General features: G+C 38.5%; 1 long non-coding RNA gene across 1 annotated transcript in view; it reads left to right on the plus strand.

Moving 5' to 3' along the window:
* The first annotated feature begins 4,075 nt into the window (after window positions 1-4,075).
* The window catches only part of LOC147914543 (uncharacterized), a 487,630-nt gene continuing 474,654 nt past the window's right edge, over window positions 4,076-17,051 (plus strand). The window contains exon 1 of the long non-coding RNA XR_015555268.1: window positions 4,076-4,138. This is a non-coding gene — a long non-coding RNA (uncharacterized LOC147914543). The remainder of the gene's footprint in view (window positions 4,139-17,051) is intronic.

Genomic DNA, 17,051 nt, shown 5'->3' on the forward strand with positions numbered 1-17,051 from the left:
ATCCTTGTCTGGTTCCTGTTCTTAGAGGGATAGCTTTCAGTTTTTCACCATTGAGGATGATATTAGCTGTGGGTTTCTCATATATGGTCTTTATTATGTTGAGGTACTTTCCTTCTATACCCATTTTATTCAGAGTTTTTATCATAAATGGATGCTGGATCTTGTCAAATGCTTTCTCTGCATCTATTGAGATGATCATGTGATTTTTGTTCTTCATTTTATTAATGTGGTGTATTACGTTGATTGATTTGCGAATGTTAAACCATCCCTGCATCCCTGGAATAAATCCCACTTGATCATGGTGTATAATCTTTTAACGTATTGTTGTATGTGATTTGCTAGTATTTTGTGGAGGATTTTCGCATCGATGTTCATCAGTGATATTGGCCTGTAATTTTCTTTTTTGTGTTGTCCTTGTCTGGTTTTGGTATCAGGGTAATGTCAGCTTCGTAGAATGAGTTAGGAGCTTCCCCCCCTCCTCAATTTTTTGGAAGAGTTTGAGAAGGATAGGTATTAAGTCTTCTTTGAATGTTTGGTAGAATTCACCAGGGAAGCCGTCTGGTCCTGGACTTTTATTTTTGGGGAGGTTTTTGATTACTGTTTCGATCTCCTTACTGGTGATTGGTCTATTCAAATTCTCCACTTCTTCTTGATCCAGTTTTGGAAGGTTGTATGATTCTAAGAATTTATCCATTTCTTCCAGATTGTCGAATTGGTTGGCATATAGTTTTTCATAGTATTCTCTTATAATCTTTTGTATTTCTGAGGTGTCTGTTGTCTCCTCTCCTCTTTCTTTTTTGTTTTTACTTTTTTGTGCCTTCTCTCTTTTTTTCTTGGTGAGTCTAGCTAAAGGTTTGTCTATTTTGTTGATCTTTTCAAAGAACCAGCTCTTGGTTTTATTAATTTTTTCTATTGTTTTTTTGGTCTCTATTTCATTTATTTCTGCTCTGATTTTTATTATTTCCCTTCTTCTACTGATTTTGGGCTTTGTTTGTTCTTCTTTTTCCAGTTCCTTTAGGTGCATTTTTAGATTGTTTATTTGAGATTTTTCTTGTTTGTTGAGATAGGCCTGTATCGCTATAAACTTCCCTCTTAGAACCGCTTTTGCTGTATCCCATAAATTCTGGCATGTCGTATTTTCATTTTCATTTGTCTCCAGGTATTTTTGATTTCTTCTTTGATTTCTTCGTTAACCCAGTCGTTGTTCAGTAGCATTTTGTTTAATCTCCATGTATTTGTGGCTTTTCTGATTTTCTTCCTATAGTTGATTTCTAGTTTCATACCGTTGTGGTCAGAAAAGATGCTTGGTATTATTTCAATCTTCTTAAATTTATGGAGACTTGTTTTGTGGCCTAATATGTGATCAATCTTGGAGAATGTTCCATGTGCATTTGAAAAGAACGTGTATTCTTCGGTTTTTGGATGGAATGCTCTGTATATATCTACTAGGTCCATCTGTGCTAGTGTGTCGTTTAAGGCCAATGTTTCCTTATTGATCTTCTGTTTGGATGATCTATCTGTTGGTGTAAGTTGAGTGTTAAAGTCCCTACTATTATTGTGTTACTGTCTATTTCTGTTTTTATGTCTGTTAATAATTGCTTTATATATTTAGGTGCACCTACATTGGGTGCGTAGATATTTACAAGTGTTATATCCTCTTGTTGGATTGTTCCCTTGATCATTATGTAATGCCCTTCTTTGTCTCTTTTTACAGTTTTTGTTTTAAAGTCTATTTTGTCTGATATGAGTACTGCTACCCCAGCTTTCTTTTCATTGCCATTTGCGTGGAGTATCTTTTTCCATCCCTTCACTTTCAGTTTGTGAGTGTCTTTAGGTCTGAAGTGTGTCTCTTGTATGCAGCATATATATGGGTCTTGTTTTTTTATCCAGTCAGCCACCCTATGCCTTTTAATTGGGGCATTTAGTCCATTGACGTTTAAAGTCGCTATTGATAAGTATGTACTTACTGCCATTTTTAACTTTTTATTTTTTTTTCCTCAGTGTTTAAGTAGTCCTTCTCTGTTCCTTACTTCTTCTATACAGAATTGATGGTCACTTTAGTTTGACCTCTGTCTGAAAGCTGTACTCTTTAACTACCCTCCTCCCTCCTTTTATGTTTTTGATATCATATCTAACCTCTTTTTTGTGCATTTGTATCCATTACGTTCTAATCGTGGAAATAGATAATTTTTCCTATTTGTGGTCTTCTCTTTTCCCCTTAAATCAGTCCCTTTAACATTTCTTGTAACACTGGTTTCTTCGTGACAAACTCCTTTAATTTTTGCTTATCTGGGAAAATTTTGATCTCTCCTTCCAGTTTGAACGATAACCTTGCTGGGTAGAGTATTCTTGGCTGTAAGTTTTTTCCTTTTAGCACTTTAAATATATCGTGCCATTCTCTTCTAGCCTGTAAGGTTTCTGCTGAGAAGTCAGCTGATAGCCTTATGGGGTTTCCTTTGTATGTAACTTGACATTCTCTTGCGGCTTTTAGGATTCTCTCTTTATCTTTAATTCTGGACATTTTGATTATGATGTGTCTTGGTGTGGGCCTCTTTGGGTTTATCTTGTTTGGGGCTCTCTGGGATTCCTGTACCTGGATGTCTGTTTCCTTCCTTAGGTTAGGGAAGTTTTCATCTATTATTTCTTGAAATAGATTCTCTGCCCCCTTGTCTCGCTCTTCTCCTTCCGGGACACCTATAACACGGATGTTAGTGCGCTTGATGTTGTCCCAGAGGTCCCTTAGACTGTCCTCACTCTTTTTAATTCTTTTCTCTTTTACCTGTTCACCTTGGGTAATTTCTTCTAGTCTTTCTTCCAGCTCACTGATCCGTTCTTCTGTATCCTCTACTCTGCTTTTGAGTCCCTCTAATGAGTTTTTCATTTCCAGTATTGTATTCTTCATTTCTGATTGGTTCTTTTTTATATCTTCCATTTCTTTGTTGACATTCTCACTGAGTTCATCTATTCTTCTCCCCAGATCAGTGAGCATCCTTAACACTCTTAGTTTGAACTCTCTGTCAGGTAGGTTGCTCATTTCTGTTTCACTTAGTTCCTTTTCTGGGGTTTTGTCCTGTTCCCTTACTTGGAATGTATTCTTTGCCTCCTCATTTTGCCTCTTTCCCTGTGCTTGTGTCTACGTATTAGGTAGGCCAGCTACGCCTCCTGCTCTTGGATAGGTGACCTTATGTAAGTGATGGCTTAGGAGGCTTCCAGTGTGCTTCCCTCAGTTCTCAATGTTCCAGGGGTGGCCCCTATGTGGGCTACGTGTGTCCTTCTATTGTGGCCTGTTAGCTCTCCCTATAGGCGCCCAGGGAGGCTGAGTTATGCTCCTGGCCAGCTGTTGTAATGCTCAGCTGCTTGTAGTTGTTGTGGGCCCTTCAGTCTCTTTATCAGGTGTGGGGAGCCTCAGCACAGTTGGCTGTAAGTTCTAATACCACATTTGTGTTGCAGTATTTCTTTTAAGTGAGTAGGCCCCCAGTGTGGCAGGTTGTTAGGCTCAGGGCCTTAGAATTGCTGTAAACCTCTAGCCTATTAGGTCTCTTGTCAGCTCTCTGAGGATTGCAGCTGGGTGGGGCTGGCCTCAGGCAGAGGAGCACCCAATTGTTTCAGGCTTTGGAAGGTGGGGCAAACCTCCTATGTGGGTCTTTGAGAAGCACAAGTCTTCTGCAGCTGACAAGCCCTGCCGCCCAGAGGTCCACACACACAGTCAACACAGTCCTGCCCCGTGTGAGCGCCCCGACCTCCCCAAGCGGACCCAGTCTCTCCACGGCGGGAGCCCCACACACTCCGCCACCACCCCACACTCTCCCCCCGCTCCTTGTGCCCACCCTGCCCCGCTCAAGTCAGCCCAGTTGCCAGGCTGCAGAAAATCCAGTCACCAATCTATGCAGGCCCACACGTTGCCTGAGGGCTTGTTGTTAGGTGGTGCCAGTCTCTAGGGTGGGCTGCCTGCCATGGCTGAGCTGGATTAAATCGGTGCTCTAGCGGGTGGAGCAGACCCTGGGCTAGCAGGTCTCAGGAAAACTCCAATGGCGTCTGTGTCAGCATCGCCACACCAGGCCACAACAATGGCCGCCGCCAATGTCCCAGTCCCTGGAGAGGTCTCACCCCTCACCGAGATGCACTCAGGGCCTATTAGGTGAGTCTCTTGTCACCAAAGCAGTGTGCACCTTTCTTTCTGGTGATTTTAGGATGCTTTCTGGAACGGGTGAGTTTGTGCGCGGGCCCTTTAAGAGCCAGTTTTAGTTTCTTTGTGAACCGGGTTTTCTGGGGGTGCTCCCCAATGCTTTAGTAGCAGGCAAGGTCAGATATTATGCCACTGGTGTCGATTGTGCTGGGTCCACAAAATGCCCACAGCGGGGGCGCTCCCAGCTCAGGGCCCCGCGCCTCCAGGGAGGCTGCGTACCTGTGAGCTGCTCCCGGCGGCCGGCCGTGACACTGGCGGCTTGTGAAGGCGGCGTTTTTCCTCTCCGGAAGGGAGTCTCTGCCTCTTCCACCCCAGTTAGGATTGTCCGTTGTTGCAGGAGTTCCTCTCATCCAGTTTTCAGTTCTGTCTCAGGGGTAATTTTTCCACAAGTAGTTGTAAATTGGCTGTGTCCACGGGAGGAGGTGAGTTCAGAGTCTGCCTACGCCGCCATCTTGACTCCGCCCCCCTAGAATAGTTTTAGATTTACCAAAAAGTTGCAAAGATAGTACAGGAAGTTCATGTATACCCTGCCCCCATTTTCCAAATTTTTTGAATACTTTCAGTTAGGTGGTGGTGATAGTAAGTGAGATGAAAAAATACCACTAAAAGAATGAGACTTAGCCTTACACCACAGAAACAAGACTACACACAACCAGTCCTTTCAACTACGCTTCTACAAATGAAATCAGTTTTATGATGTGGTTATTGAGACAGTGCCTAGATTGGCCCATGATAGAAAAAGCTCTTTCCTTGATAACCTATTCAGTATTGAAGTCATTGACTACCCAATGAGGTTAGGAATACTGGAAGAAAATTCCTCAACAGGCTTTGAGTTCCTAGGAAGCAGAGACTGTCATGTTCGTTTTTTGCGTACTAGGTACTCAATAAATATTAATAAAACTGAATTGTAATACTGAGAAAGTGAACAGAAGATTGTTCTCTCTTTCAACTCTTTTCTATAGATAAATTTTTGTTTGCAGTACATTTACACAGTTAGTACAAGAAATAATTTTCTTTGAATCTTTCCCACATTGTTAGTTATAAACGTTTACACTGTGTAGCTGGGAGCTCACACAAAAAAATGCTATCTGGGATTATGTGTAGAGAATGCTGTAGAGAATTAAGAACTTACCCCTTGTCACATGCTTGGAATTCTAGATATGGTTGATTTCTATACAATAAGTAGGTGTTACATTTTCTTAAATGTAGGGAAAAGCATTTTGCTATGAGATATGTGCCAAACATATTTTCTTTATTTATTATTTCCACATTTTTTTGAGATGAATTCTGTAGCTGATGAATTATGTAGATCCTGGCTTCTTTTCTCTCAGAGATCACTTTTTAGTAATTTTTCATAGCTAATTACATATCTTCCTTGAAAGAGTCAGGCAAGGGTAGTGAGTCTCTAAAATTTTCATGTAGCAACTCTTGTAAAGATTTAAAAGTCATAGGGGAAGTAAAAATTATGCCGCATAAGAGGCTTATGTATTACTTGTAAATTTATCCAAATGCTTCCATTATTATAAATAGTTGGTGTTTTATGTTAATAATTTATATAAATATTTGTTTCTTAAAACCCAATTTAAACTGGCTTAAAGAAATAAAGGAATTTATTTTGTATTTCAGGGTGACTGGAACCAGGGGTTTAAATAAGATCTTTAGGATTTTCTCTTTTTCTATCACATCTCTTTTCTTTTATGGTTGTAGCTTCATTCTCTTCCATGACCACAGACTTCCTTCAAGGAGAGTACATGTCAGTCAAGTTAGTACCCCCAAAAGAAAGAGAGGACTTGTTTATTTGGGGGCATTACAAGGCAGAAGGAATACCTAGCTTTAGTCCTTCCCATCCCTCTGCTATTTCCTGTGGCCAGGGCAGTGCATGACCATGGTTGGTCAGGCCTTGGTCACATAGCCATCTCTTAGGTCATGAAGGTGGGGCACTGTGATTTTTTAGCACCCTGCTCTCCAGGCTAGGGTCAAAGAAGGACAACTTTACAAAGAAAGTGGGGACTCCAATATCAAACTAATGTAAGGGAGAGGAAAAGAAAACAAACGAATCCCAAAGAGATTTCTGTTATATTTAGCCAAACGTATTCAATTACTTTATAATTTCTGGTAATGATAATGAATTGATTCCAGCGCCTTTAGTGGCAAGTCCCCAAATATTCTCTAGAAGTTAAAATAGACAACTATCCACATTCTTTGGAAAGATGCTAATGAGGGATATATTTATAAGCATTTTTTTCAATTCCTGGTTCAGTGGGCTGGATGTACATTTATTGTCTTTTGTGGTAGACTTTGCAGTAATGAGTAATGAGGTTCCTTTCTGAAGCTGATGGATGTCAAGCCTTTTGGTCTTGGGAATCATGGCTTTAAGAATCTCTATCAATCTGGGTTCTACTTTATTTTAGCATCTTTACCATCAATTAAATGCATTTTCCTTTTGATGAGATAATTCACTTAACTATAAAGTTCACCTTGTCTCAGGGAGTATGGGCCTTGACAACCTAGAATAAATAAGAAATTAACAAAGCACTGCTTTATTTACTATAGTTCAAGTAGCATCCATGCCACTAAGTGATCAGTCCAGCAGCTAAGTGCAGTTGCTCAAATAGTGCTCCCCTTCATTTAAGATTCCTTGAAAGTTGATGTCAGTCTCTGAACGCATTTTCTAATTTTAGCATGGTTGTTAGAAACACCTGGATGCTCAAAGATAATTATTTCCCATACCTTGAAAGTGATTTAGCACATTTCCACAAATTGTGCTATATTTTCTAGATTTAAACTATTATTTAAAAAAAATAAAATTTGCCATGTTATGTAACATTTTTCACATTTCTTTTTGTATAGACATAATTATATATTTTATCCACTGAAGGACAAACATTTTACGTAGCAGTAGTAAATAAAATGTATTGGTGTAGAAATATGTAAAGTTTTACAGTGCAGACCCTTTTTAGGCCATGTCATAACCTCTCTAAAATTGGGGTAGTATCCTAACACACCAGCACCTCAGGGTTATATTTTTACTTCAAGTAATATAAAATGCATTTTATTTTGTTCCTTTTGGAGAAATAGGAAAGCATCAATGTCTTAAAATAACCAGATTAGGTTCTTCTTGAAATATTCTTTTCCTTTGGGATCTGTGACTCCCCTGTCCTCTTACATTTCTCCAACCACTCTCCTTAGTGATTGGAAACTGATAATTCCATAGACCAAATCGGGCCTACAGATAGTATATGATAATAATAATAATAACTATTATTATTATTATTTTTGGCCCTTGAAATATTTTGAAATAAATTGATTCCATATTTAAAAATTTGAGGATTACACATTAAATCTGTTTTCAGCTTTTCCTGAAAAACTGGACTGCCTGGACAACTTAAACTAGTATTTCACCCTGGTGATAGCTGGAGCTGTGTGCCAGCTGCCCGTTTGGACAAGACATGCTTTATCTCTTCCAACTACCATTTTCTTTGGTATCCTTCACACACTGAGTCTAAACCTCAGTTATTACTTATCACACTTGGACTGTTCTTTTTCTCATAATAGAGAAATGTTTCTTTAATATCCATAAAAAGTTGGAAAATGAAAGACCAAGAGAGCTGTGTGTTTTAAGGAAAATTAGAAGAATGCAAATATTAATGTCCAAACGGCAAATCTACTGTCTTGTCCCTGAAAGATTTCATTTACTTCCGTAAGATTTCAGCTACTATTTTTAATATTAATGATTCCAAATATCTCCCTTTCAGATGTTTTTCCTCAACTTCTGACCCATAGATCCAATTGTTTGCTCAGCATCTGTGCTTGGACGTCTCACAGACATTTCAAGCATAACATGTCTGATGTTAACACGTCGTCTTCCTTGCCTGATTTACTCTTCCACCTGTGATCTCTGTTGTGGCAGGTTATGTTATTGTTTCCTACCATTCATTCTCCCCATCCTTGAAAGAGGATTATATACCTCCATCCACTGCCATGTGCTTACAGTGCTTTCCTGGGAGGAGCATGCTTTCTCACACCATTGAGATCAGGCTCAGTCATATGACATGTTTTGGCTAAAGAAATGTGAGCGGAAGTGAGGGGACGCCCATCAGCACAAAAGGTTTTACACTGTGTGGATTCACCAGCTCTCTTGTTCTTACTGTCTACATTGAGAAGAGCAAATCACAGAGGAGGTGTTCTTCCTCCATCTGGACCCCGGAGTGAAAGAACAGAACAACTAAATTGCTGGATATAATATTTTTTAAAAAGTGTAACTATAGGGAAAGTGAGGGAACTCCTCAAAGACCAGAAATAATAAGAAATTATAAATCTCTCTCTAGGTCGGTGCTAAAGTCAGCATTTGCACTGAGAGCATCTGTTAATCCCTGGCAGTTTAATGTTTTATTTTAATGGGCAGATTATCAGAGTCAAGAATACTTGGTCTCACGTGCAAAGTGAGAGATTGGAGTGAGACACAGAGGCAAATCCAAGAATCCCAAAGGGAACATGTTAAGGGAGTGAATTATCCTATCCAGGAGATGAAGGTAGTAAGGATGTTTGCCTGTGTTGGCCTTGTCCCTGGGAAGAGGTGGGGCGGGGGTAGAAAAAGAATATTCTTCCTTTGAGAATTCTCAAGAAGCCCTCCCTCTCGTTTGGGGCCAGAATCCTTATGCCACATATGCTTGTGAAAAACCTAAGCCAAAAATTTATGTGAAAATGGTCCTGGACTGGTAGTACACGCAGGTTCCTGGCATTTTAGGAAACTCAAATTCTCTATAGAGGTACATGCTTTGAACTCAGACTTCAAAGAAGTCCCACTGATAAAGGCCCAAGAAATATGAGCTCATAAAAATATTTAAAAGCACTTGGAAAAACAAGCTACCTTTAGCAAAATTCAGCAGAACAATAAAAGGAAGTCAGGTTCACAAAGCTGGCATATGTTTGAATGTTTAAAGAAACAATATAAAGTAAGTGTTTAATATATTTAACGGGATTAAAGAGGACAGTTTCAGGGCCTTCCGCAGGCTCCTTTCTGTGGCTACCGAGATAAGAAATCTTGCTTTAGAGAGTAGTTTTATTCAGGTTTTGTATCACATTCATTCTATGCTCCTGTGACTGAGGTCTTTGCAAGAGTAAATGGTAAAGTTTTGGAGAAATTCCACCTCTCATGGTATGTTTGTAGGGATAACCTAACTGTAAGAGTATTTTAATCTTATAATTGGTATTAGTGTAATTTCTTATAAATTCACATTCTTCTTTGTGAAGAAAGAGTAAAGCATTTAAATGGAGGTTAACTAAATCGTCAAAAATTCAACCCTAATGCACAATGCTAAATAATTTTCCATTCCCAGAACTATGATTTCATTTTAAAACTCTGGGTTTGAACCATTTGTTCTAGGCATAATGGCATATTTGGAAAACCAAACCAAAAAAATACAAGAAAAGGTCTTTTAAATTTAGTTTTCTATTTCTGACTTTGAGCTCAGTACACATCAAACATCAACAGTTGTCACTTGCAGAGAATAAAAGATTTTTAAATGACCAGTTTAATTTTTTAAATACTTTTTAACTCATAGGACAAAAGAGCTTATTTTCATTAGAAAATTTTTATTCAGGTTCATGAGAAGATCAGGTTCATCTAAATAAGATAAAGTTGGAATCAAAACACTTGAGAACAAAGACAAGGTCTTTTCATACTTTCAAATACAACACAGAAACTCAAAGAACAAAGTATTTCTTAGTAGATGCTCTTGGGAACTCGCTTTAAGAACAGATTAGACAGATTATCAGTTATCACATGTAAATGAGTGCCACTTACATGTTTATTCATTTGTTCATTTTAAATAAGTAGTTTGTTCATTTAAATAAGTCAAAAATCCCCTCTTGAGATCTTGTTTATTAATGAAAATTTTAGTGACCTTTTCCTCATAAGTTTTTATGATTCCTGGCTGATATTTGAATTCACTGTTAATTAAAAGAGCTATAATGACTAGTGGGTTCCCTCCAGAATCTAATTCAGTAAATTTTAATGTCCTATGAAAGAAAGTATAAATCTCAAAGAGCACAAACATAACTACTTGCGGTCAAAGAGCAATCCCGTACCTGGCTTCCTGGAGGACACAGCGTGAACATAGAGCCGTCTTCTTTTCTGATCATTTGCTCTTCACATCAACTACACGATTCCACTCATCCTCACCTTCAGACTTCAGACTAGTCTCTCTGGGCATTGGTTTTTGCTTTAACATAACCCCGTAGATCTCAAGATGAGTCAAAGAGTTGATGTTCAGTTCCCTGTGCCTCTTGCACATTCATCCTTTGTGACTCTGATCACTAATGCTCAGTCACTCGCCCAAGTTCTTGCCTTCAACTTCGAAGTCTCTTTGTGCCTTCCACTAAGATAGACTCTTGGATTATGAATATGTTCTCCCTTTCCTTTTTAATATTTTGTGGGTGACTGATCCTATAAGCCTTGCCTGAATTCCCAATTCTGATTACTCTGCCGCAGACCTCAGGCCGGGCCTGCTTCCACATGTGTATTTCACATTCAGTTTTCCTGTGGCCCAGACCCCTCCATTAGCGGAAGGCCAGAGGCTTGTCCAGCTGCTGTGTGTCCTAATTTGCAGCTGTATCATCTCTTACTCAGAGCTAGCTTGTGGCAAAAGCCAGGTTGACTGAAACTAAGGGGATCTGGAAAATTCAGAGTCAGGTAGGACAGAACAATCTCAGAAAGCAGAAGAGGTTCCATCAAATAAGACAATACTGAAACACTTACTGAGGATGGGAGTAACCAAGGAAGAAGTTAGAGAGAAGAGACAGGGGAGAGTAGAAGAGTGAGAGATCCTGGTTAAATATTGGAGCAGGTGATGCTCTTTCCTGGTCTGTGCCCTAAGTTTTTCCAGGGACATCTTGAAAGATGTGCCGTTTAAAGAGCTGGAGTGAGCAGATACCTGAATCTAGTTTCCATCCTAGCTTACTCTGTGCTAATAACCCACTCTCACTCTTGGCCCAGAATGACACAGGTACCCTGGCCATGTATGGATCATCTGAATATTTATTTAGTGGATTCTGTCTTAGAATCTCAGAATTTTTAGAGGTAAAAAGGTCTTTAAAAATATTCTAATCGCTCAAGGCTTTTGCTTTTTGGTTTTTTCGGTTGCCTTTTTATTGAAACATAACATACATTCAGAAAAGCACACAAATAAGTGTACAAATCTTGGAATTTTTACAGAGTGAGCACATCCTAAAGACTATCCAAATCAAGTTATAGAATATTTCCAGTATCCCAAAACCTTCCCTGGTGCTCACTTCCAGACATTTTTCAACCCCAAAAGTAGCTACTATTATGACTTCTGTTAAACAGAATTTAAAAAGTAGTTTTCTTTTTTAAGACATCTAGGAAACATCTAAATATTAAACAAATATTCACTAAACATCTACTGTGCACTAAGCAATGGGGATTTAAAAAACTAAAATTTCATCTTTGCTCTCTGAAAGAGGAGTTGGCCAACTTTTTCTGTAAAGGGCCAGGGAGTAAATATTTTAGACTTTGTGGGATAACATAGCCTCTGTCGAAAATACTCAACTCTGCTGCTGTTGTGTAAAAGCAACCACAGAAATGAATGAGCATGGTTGTGTTCCTATAAAACTTTATTTTTGGGTACTGAAATTTGAATTTTATACAGTTTGCATGTCATGAATTATTCTTCTTTTGAATTTTTTCTCAACCATTTAAAAATGTAAAAACCATTCTTAGTGCGTTGCTGTTTGAAGATAGGCGGGGGGCTGGATTTGGCCTGTGGGGGTGGGTTGCCAATCTTGTTTTAAGAGTTCACAATCTAGAAGGAGAAAGAAGAAAATAAACAGATACTGTAATTTTAATACAATACTTTAAGTCTTTTTAGAGTGGCATATACACAGTTCTGTTAGAGCCTGCCAGTGGGAGGGACTAACTGCTCAAGTGTGTCAGGGGAGAGAGAGTTCAGGGAAAACAAGGTGGGAGCAAGATCCCACATTAGCTGGAGGTTTTCAGGACGTCCATGGGGAGGAACCATTTGAGCTGAGAACGGAAGGGTGAGACAGAGAGGCAGTGGAGAGTGGGAGGAAGTGCCTTCCAGGCAGAACGAGGAGGGGCACATGAGGAGGGGCACACGAGGAGGGGCACACGAGGAGGGCCTTCGGCACATCTGCGGAGAAGGAGGAGTGCCTAGTGGCTGTCAGGCATTAGATAAATGTCCCGATTGCTATAATAATCAGGACCTCTTTTAGATTAAGGAACTGAGGAATGAAGACTCAAGTGTATGAGGCTCACATTCATTAACAAAAATATATTTTATTTATACATCATATGCAATCCACTTTGTTTTAAAAGTATCAGTTAGAATAAGCTCAAATACGATGATATTTTAAAAAATCAATCATAAAGTGACACAAATCCCGAACACCACTTTACTCTCTGATGGATGTACTAAGCTGAAATGGAAATAGCCCTGGCTTTGGGGAACTGACCTTCTAGTGAAGAAGAAAATACAATGAACAAGTGTGAGCACAAAAGGAAAGTAATTAGGTTGGAAGAGCCGGGGTGGGGAGAGAGAAGGTGATTTAGGCTGTACAACCTAAACTAAAGCAAGCTGCAATGAGTAAATGAAAAACTGAGTTTTAACCTTTTTCTATTCCAAGGCAAAGAGGAAAATGTGATGGGTTAAAACATAGCTCCTCACTGCCTAATAAAAGACAAAATACAATTTTACCAGGAGAGATGCCTTTTTCCTAACTCTGTGAGCAAAGAGACACCAGCTTTTTCTTGTGCTGTGTATTATTGACTCTTTATATAAAAGATTGGTGACAACATAATTGTGTCAAAAACACTTTTATCAGTGCCGCAGAGACATTTTTTATACCAATCCTAGAGGGAAGCAGATGACATCGCATTATCGTGGTTTATGAGGCCCACGGAGGCCCAGCTAAGATATTCTAGTCTCTTCTGTCTCCACCTTTGCACTAAACTGTTGGCATTCCCACATGTGTGATGTGGTTTCCCACCTTCCAAAGATTCTCTCTGTAGTGCCATTCATTACCATCTTAATATTCCCAGCTGTGTCATATCCATCCATTGAGACTGAGGTCAGGCGTCAATTACAAGAAGTCTCCCCGAAATGTCCAGGCAGCTCCACGTGTCTTTTATTCTGCTTTCCTGACACTCCATCTTACCTTCACACGGCACTGGCTATATGACATTGAAATTAGTGATGCATGGGTTAGTTCCTTCAACTAGACTATAAACTCCTAAAGGAAAAAAGCTTCATCTTTTTATTAATAGTCCTGTCCCTGACACTTAGAACAAACACTAGGTGCCCACCAAATATTTACCGATTGTTTATAAGTTTGATAAGCCTATTGAATAACAAACCTGAGTTTCTCAAGCTGACTTGGTGGCTTTCTGATGATCTGACTTGATATAGGAACTTACCACAATAAATGATTAATGCGTCTCCTTAGGAGAGGCCTCCTGAATATCAGTTGTCTCCATTTACCACAGGCCTATTCTGCAGACAGTTTGAAATCGAGATCATTAGCACGTATCTAAGTGCACGTGTGGTTTTCCCGTCTGATTTATTGTCCTACGATGATGCTAAACCCCCTCCTCTGGTAGAAGTCATTGTTTCTTCTTCTCAGACTCTCTCTGTAGATACACCAACTGCTTTGTGGCTTTCTCAGCATGATCTGGCCTTTTTCCTCAGACTGATTCAAGTTCATGAAGAACGTCTCTGTCAAAATCTTTCGGCTGAAATACTGAACATGCTTATTTCCATAAGAGAAAGCAGACAGGATCCACCACTCTCATGACTACTTTATCTACTGTCCTGCATTTAGCTTTAGGGATTTCTGCCTTACGAGCCAGCAATGTTGTGTTTGAGTTTCACAAGTGGGTAATAACATAAGCTCTGCCATTAGAGTTCTTTCCCTTGAATTCCGTATTCAGTTTCAAAACATCTTTCAATAGCTAATTCTTTGTTAGAAACTCGACACACTGTAACCTCAAGTTTCTTCTCCATTCCCTGTTTGAATCTGAAATAAATTTCTCTTTGTCCTTAAGTACAGGAATCAAATTTTCTTTCCATAATCTTATACTTTCAAGGAAGCATTGGAGGTCAACACATTACTGTCCAGGGTAGGAGTAAATGATGTTTTTATTACAGTAAAAAATACGTAACACAAAATTTACTGTCTTAATCATTTTTAAGTTTACAGTTCAGTAGTGTTAAGTATATTCACACTGTCGAGCAGATCTCCAGAACTTTTTCACCTTGCAAATCTAAAATTTTATACCCATTAAAAAACCACTCCCTCTTTCCCCTTCTAAAGTAACGACAACTCTACTTTCTCTTTCTGTGAATCTGTGTAGTGAAGATGCCTCATATAAGCGAGATCATATAGTATTTGTCTTTTTGTGACTGGCTTATTTCACTTAGCATAATGTCCTCAAGGTTCATCCATGTTGTACCATATGACAAGATTTCCTTCCTTTTTTCAGGCTGAATAATATTCTGCTGTATGTATATACTACATTTTTAAATCCATTCATCCGTTGATGGACATTTGGGTTGCTTCCACCTCTAAGCTACTGTGAATAGAACTGCTTTGAACACGGGTGTGCAAATATCTCTTTGAGACTCTGCTTGCAATTCTTTTGGAAGTGGGATTGCTGGATCACATGGTAGCTTTATTTTTAATTTTTTGAGGAACCTCTATACTGGTTTCCATAGTGATTGCACCATTTTACAATCCCACCGACAGTGCACAAGGATTCCAATTTCTCCACATTCATACCAACACTTCCTATTTTCTATTTTTATGATAATAGCCATTCTAATGGGTGTGAGGTGATATTTCATATGGTTTTGATTTGAGTTTCCCTAATGATTAGTGATGTTGAGCATCTTTTTATGTTTTCTTGACCATTTGTATATCTTCTTTGGAGAATTGTCTATTCAAGTCCTATGCCCATTTTTAATCAGGTTGTTTGTTTTTTATTGTTGTTGTTGAGTTGTAGAAGTTCTTTATGTATTCTGGATATTAACTCTTTATCAGATAAATGATTTGTGAATATTTTCTCCCATTCCATGGGTTGCCTTTTCACTCTCTTGATGGTGTTCTTTGCACAAAAGTTTTAAAATTTGCTGTAGTCTCATTTGTCTATTTTTGCTTTTGTTGCTTAGACTTTTGGTGTCATATCCAAGAAATCATTGCCAAATCCAATGTCATGAAAGCTTTTCCCCTGTATTTTCTTCTAAGGATTTTATGGTTCTAGCTGTTTCTTTTAGGTCTTTGATCCATTTTGAGTTCATTTTTGTGTACGGTGTAGGGTAAGGGTGCAATTTCTTGTTTTTTTTTTTTTCTATGTAGATAGCTAGTTTTGCCAGCTTCATTTGTTAAAAAGACTGTCATTTCCTCATTGAATAGTCTTGGCTCCCTTGTCAAAGATCATTTGCCCATGTATGTGAGAGTTTATTTCTTGGCTCTGTACTCTATTTTATTGGTCTATCTGTATGTCTTTATGCCATACCACACTGTTTTAATTACTGTAGCTTTGTAATAAGTTTTGCAATAAGGAAATGTGAATCCTCTGACTTTGTTTCTTCTTTTCCAAGATTGTTCTTCAGGGTCCCTTGATATTCCATATGAATTTTAGAATAAATCTTTTCATTTATGCAAAAATATCTTTGGGATTTTAATAGTGATTGCATTGAATCTATCACTTTTTCCTCTTTCTCTTTCCTATCAGCAAAGTGGATATAATAATACTTGAGGCTCTAAAGGAAGATTAATTATATGTGGACTACATGACTCTGGCCAAATTGAACTTTAGAGAGAAAATTTTGATCAGATTACTGGCAAACTGTTATCACTACTGTTGTTTATAGATTCTAGTCTTTTGTGTACATGTTAAACGTAGTTGCACACTTTGAAAGGGAGACAGTGATTTGAGTCTTCTGACTCAAGCACACCCTTCTTCTTCCTCTTCCTTATCATCATAAATAGTCTTCATTATCAATGGCATCATCATATTGTCATGGTACTTCATGGTTTCTAAAGCATTTCCCATGCATCTTTTGATCCTAACAACCCACCATGTCAATTATGCATAAACTGCAACTTTAAAAACTCATGCATGTGGCTTGTGAAAATTATGCAATCATCCATTTTAAGACAGAAGTTTCTGTTTTTTGAAGAATTCTGTTTGAATTAGCGATTTTCTGATTTTCTTAAAACAGCCTTAAGAAATTGATTATAAACTGGGCATAAATATTTCATTTTCTTTCTTCTCTCTCTCCCTCCTTTCCTCTCTTTTCCTCTCTACTCCTCTCTTCCTCCCTTCTCTCTTTCTTTCTTTCTTCCTTCCTTCCTTTCTTTATCTCTCTCTCTTTTTCTTTCTTTCCCTCCCTCCCTTCCTTCCTTCCTTCCTTCCTTTTCTTTCTTTCCCTCTCTCTCTTTCCTTTTTTACTCTTCCTTCCCTCCTTCCTTCCTTTCCTTCTCCCTTCCTTTCTTCTCATCCTCTTTCTTTCTTTAACAAACAAGCCTCAAAATGGAAATAATTTAGCTGTTTTTTGTTCTCTCAGAAAATAAAAAGTTTATAATATATTTAGTATGTGTTTATTTTTATTAAAATATTTAGTTTACAAACACATAGGGACAGAGATTGGATTGGTGGTTACCAGAGGGGAAGGGGGGAGGGAGGAGGGTGAAAGGGATAATTCGGTACATGTGTGTGGTGATGGGTTGTAATTAGTATTTTGGTGGTGAACATGATGTAATCTATGCAGAAATAGAAGTACAATGATGTACACCTGAAACTTTTACAATGTTATAAACCAAAGTT

This window comes from Ceratotherium simum, chromosome 19, assembly GCF_057802395.1.
Source record: "Ceratotherium simum simum isolate JZ-2026a chromosome 19, ASM5780239v1, whole genome shotgun sequence".
NCBI lineage: Eukaryota > Metazoa > Chordata > Mammalia > Perissodactyla > Rhinocerotidae > Ceratotherium > Ceratotherium simum.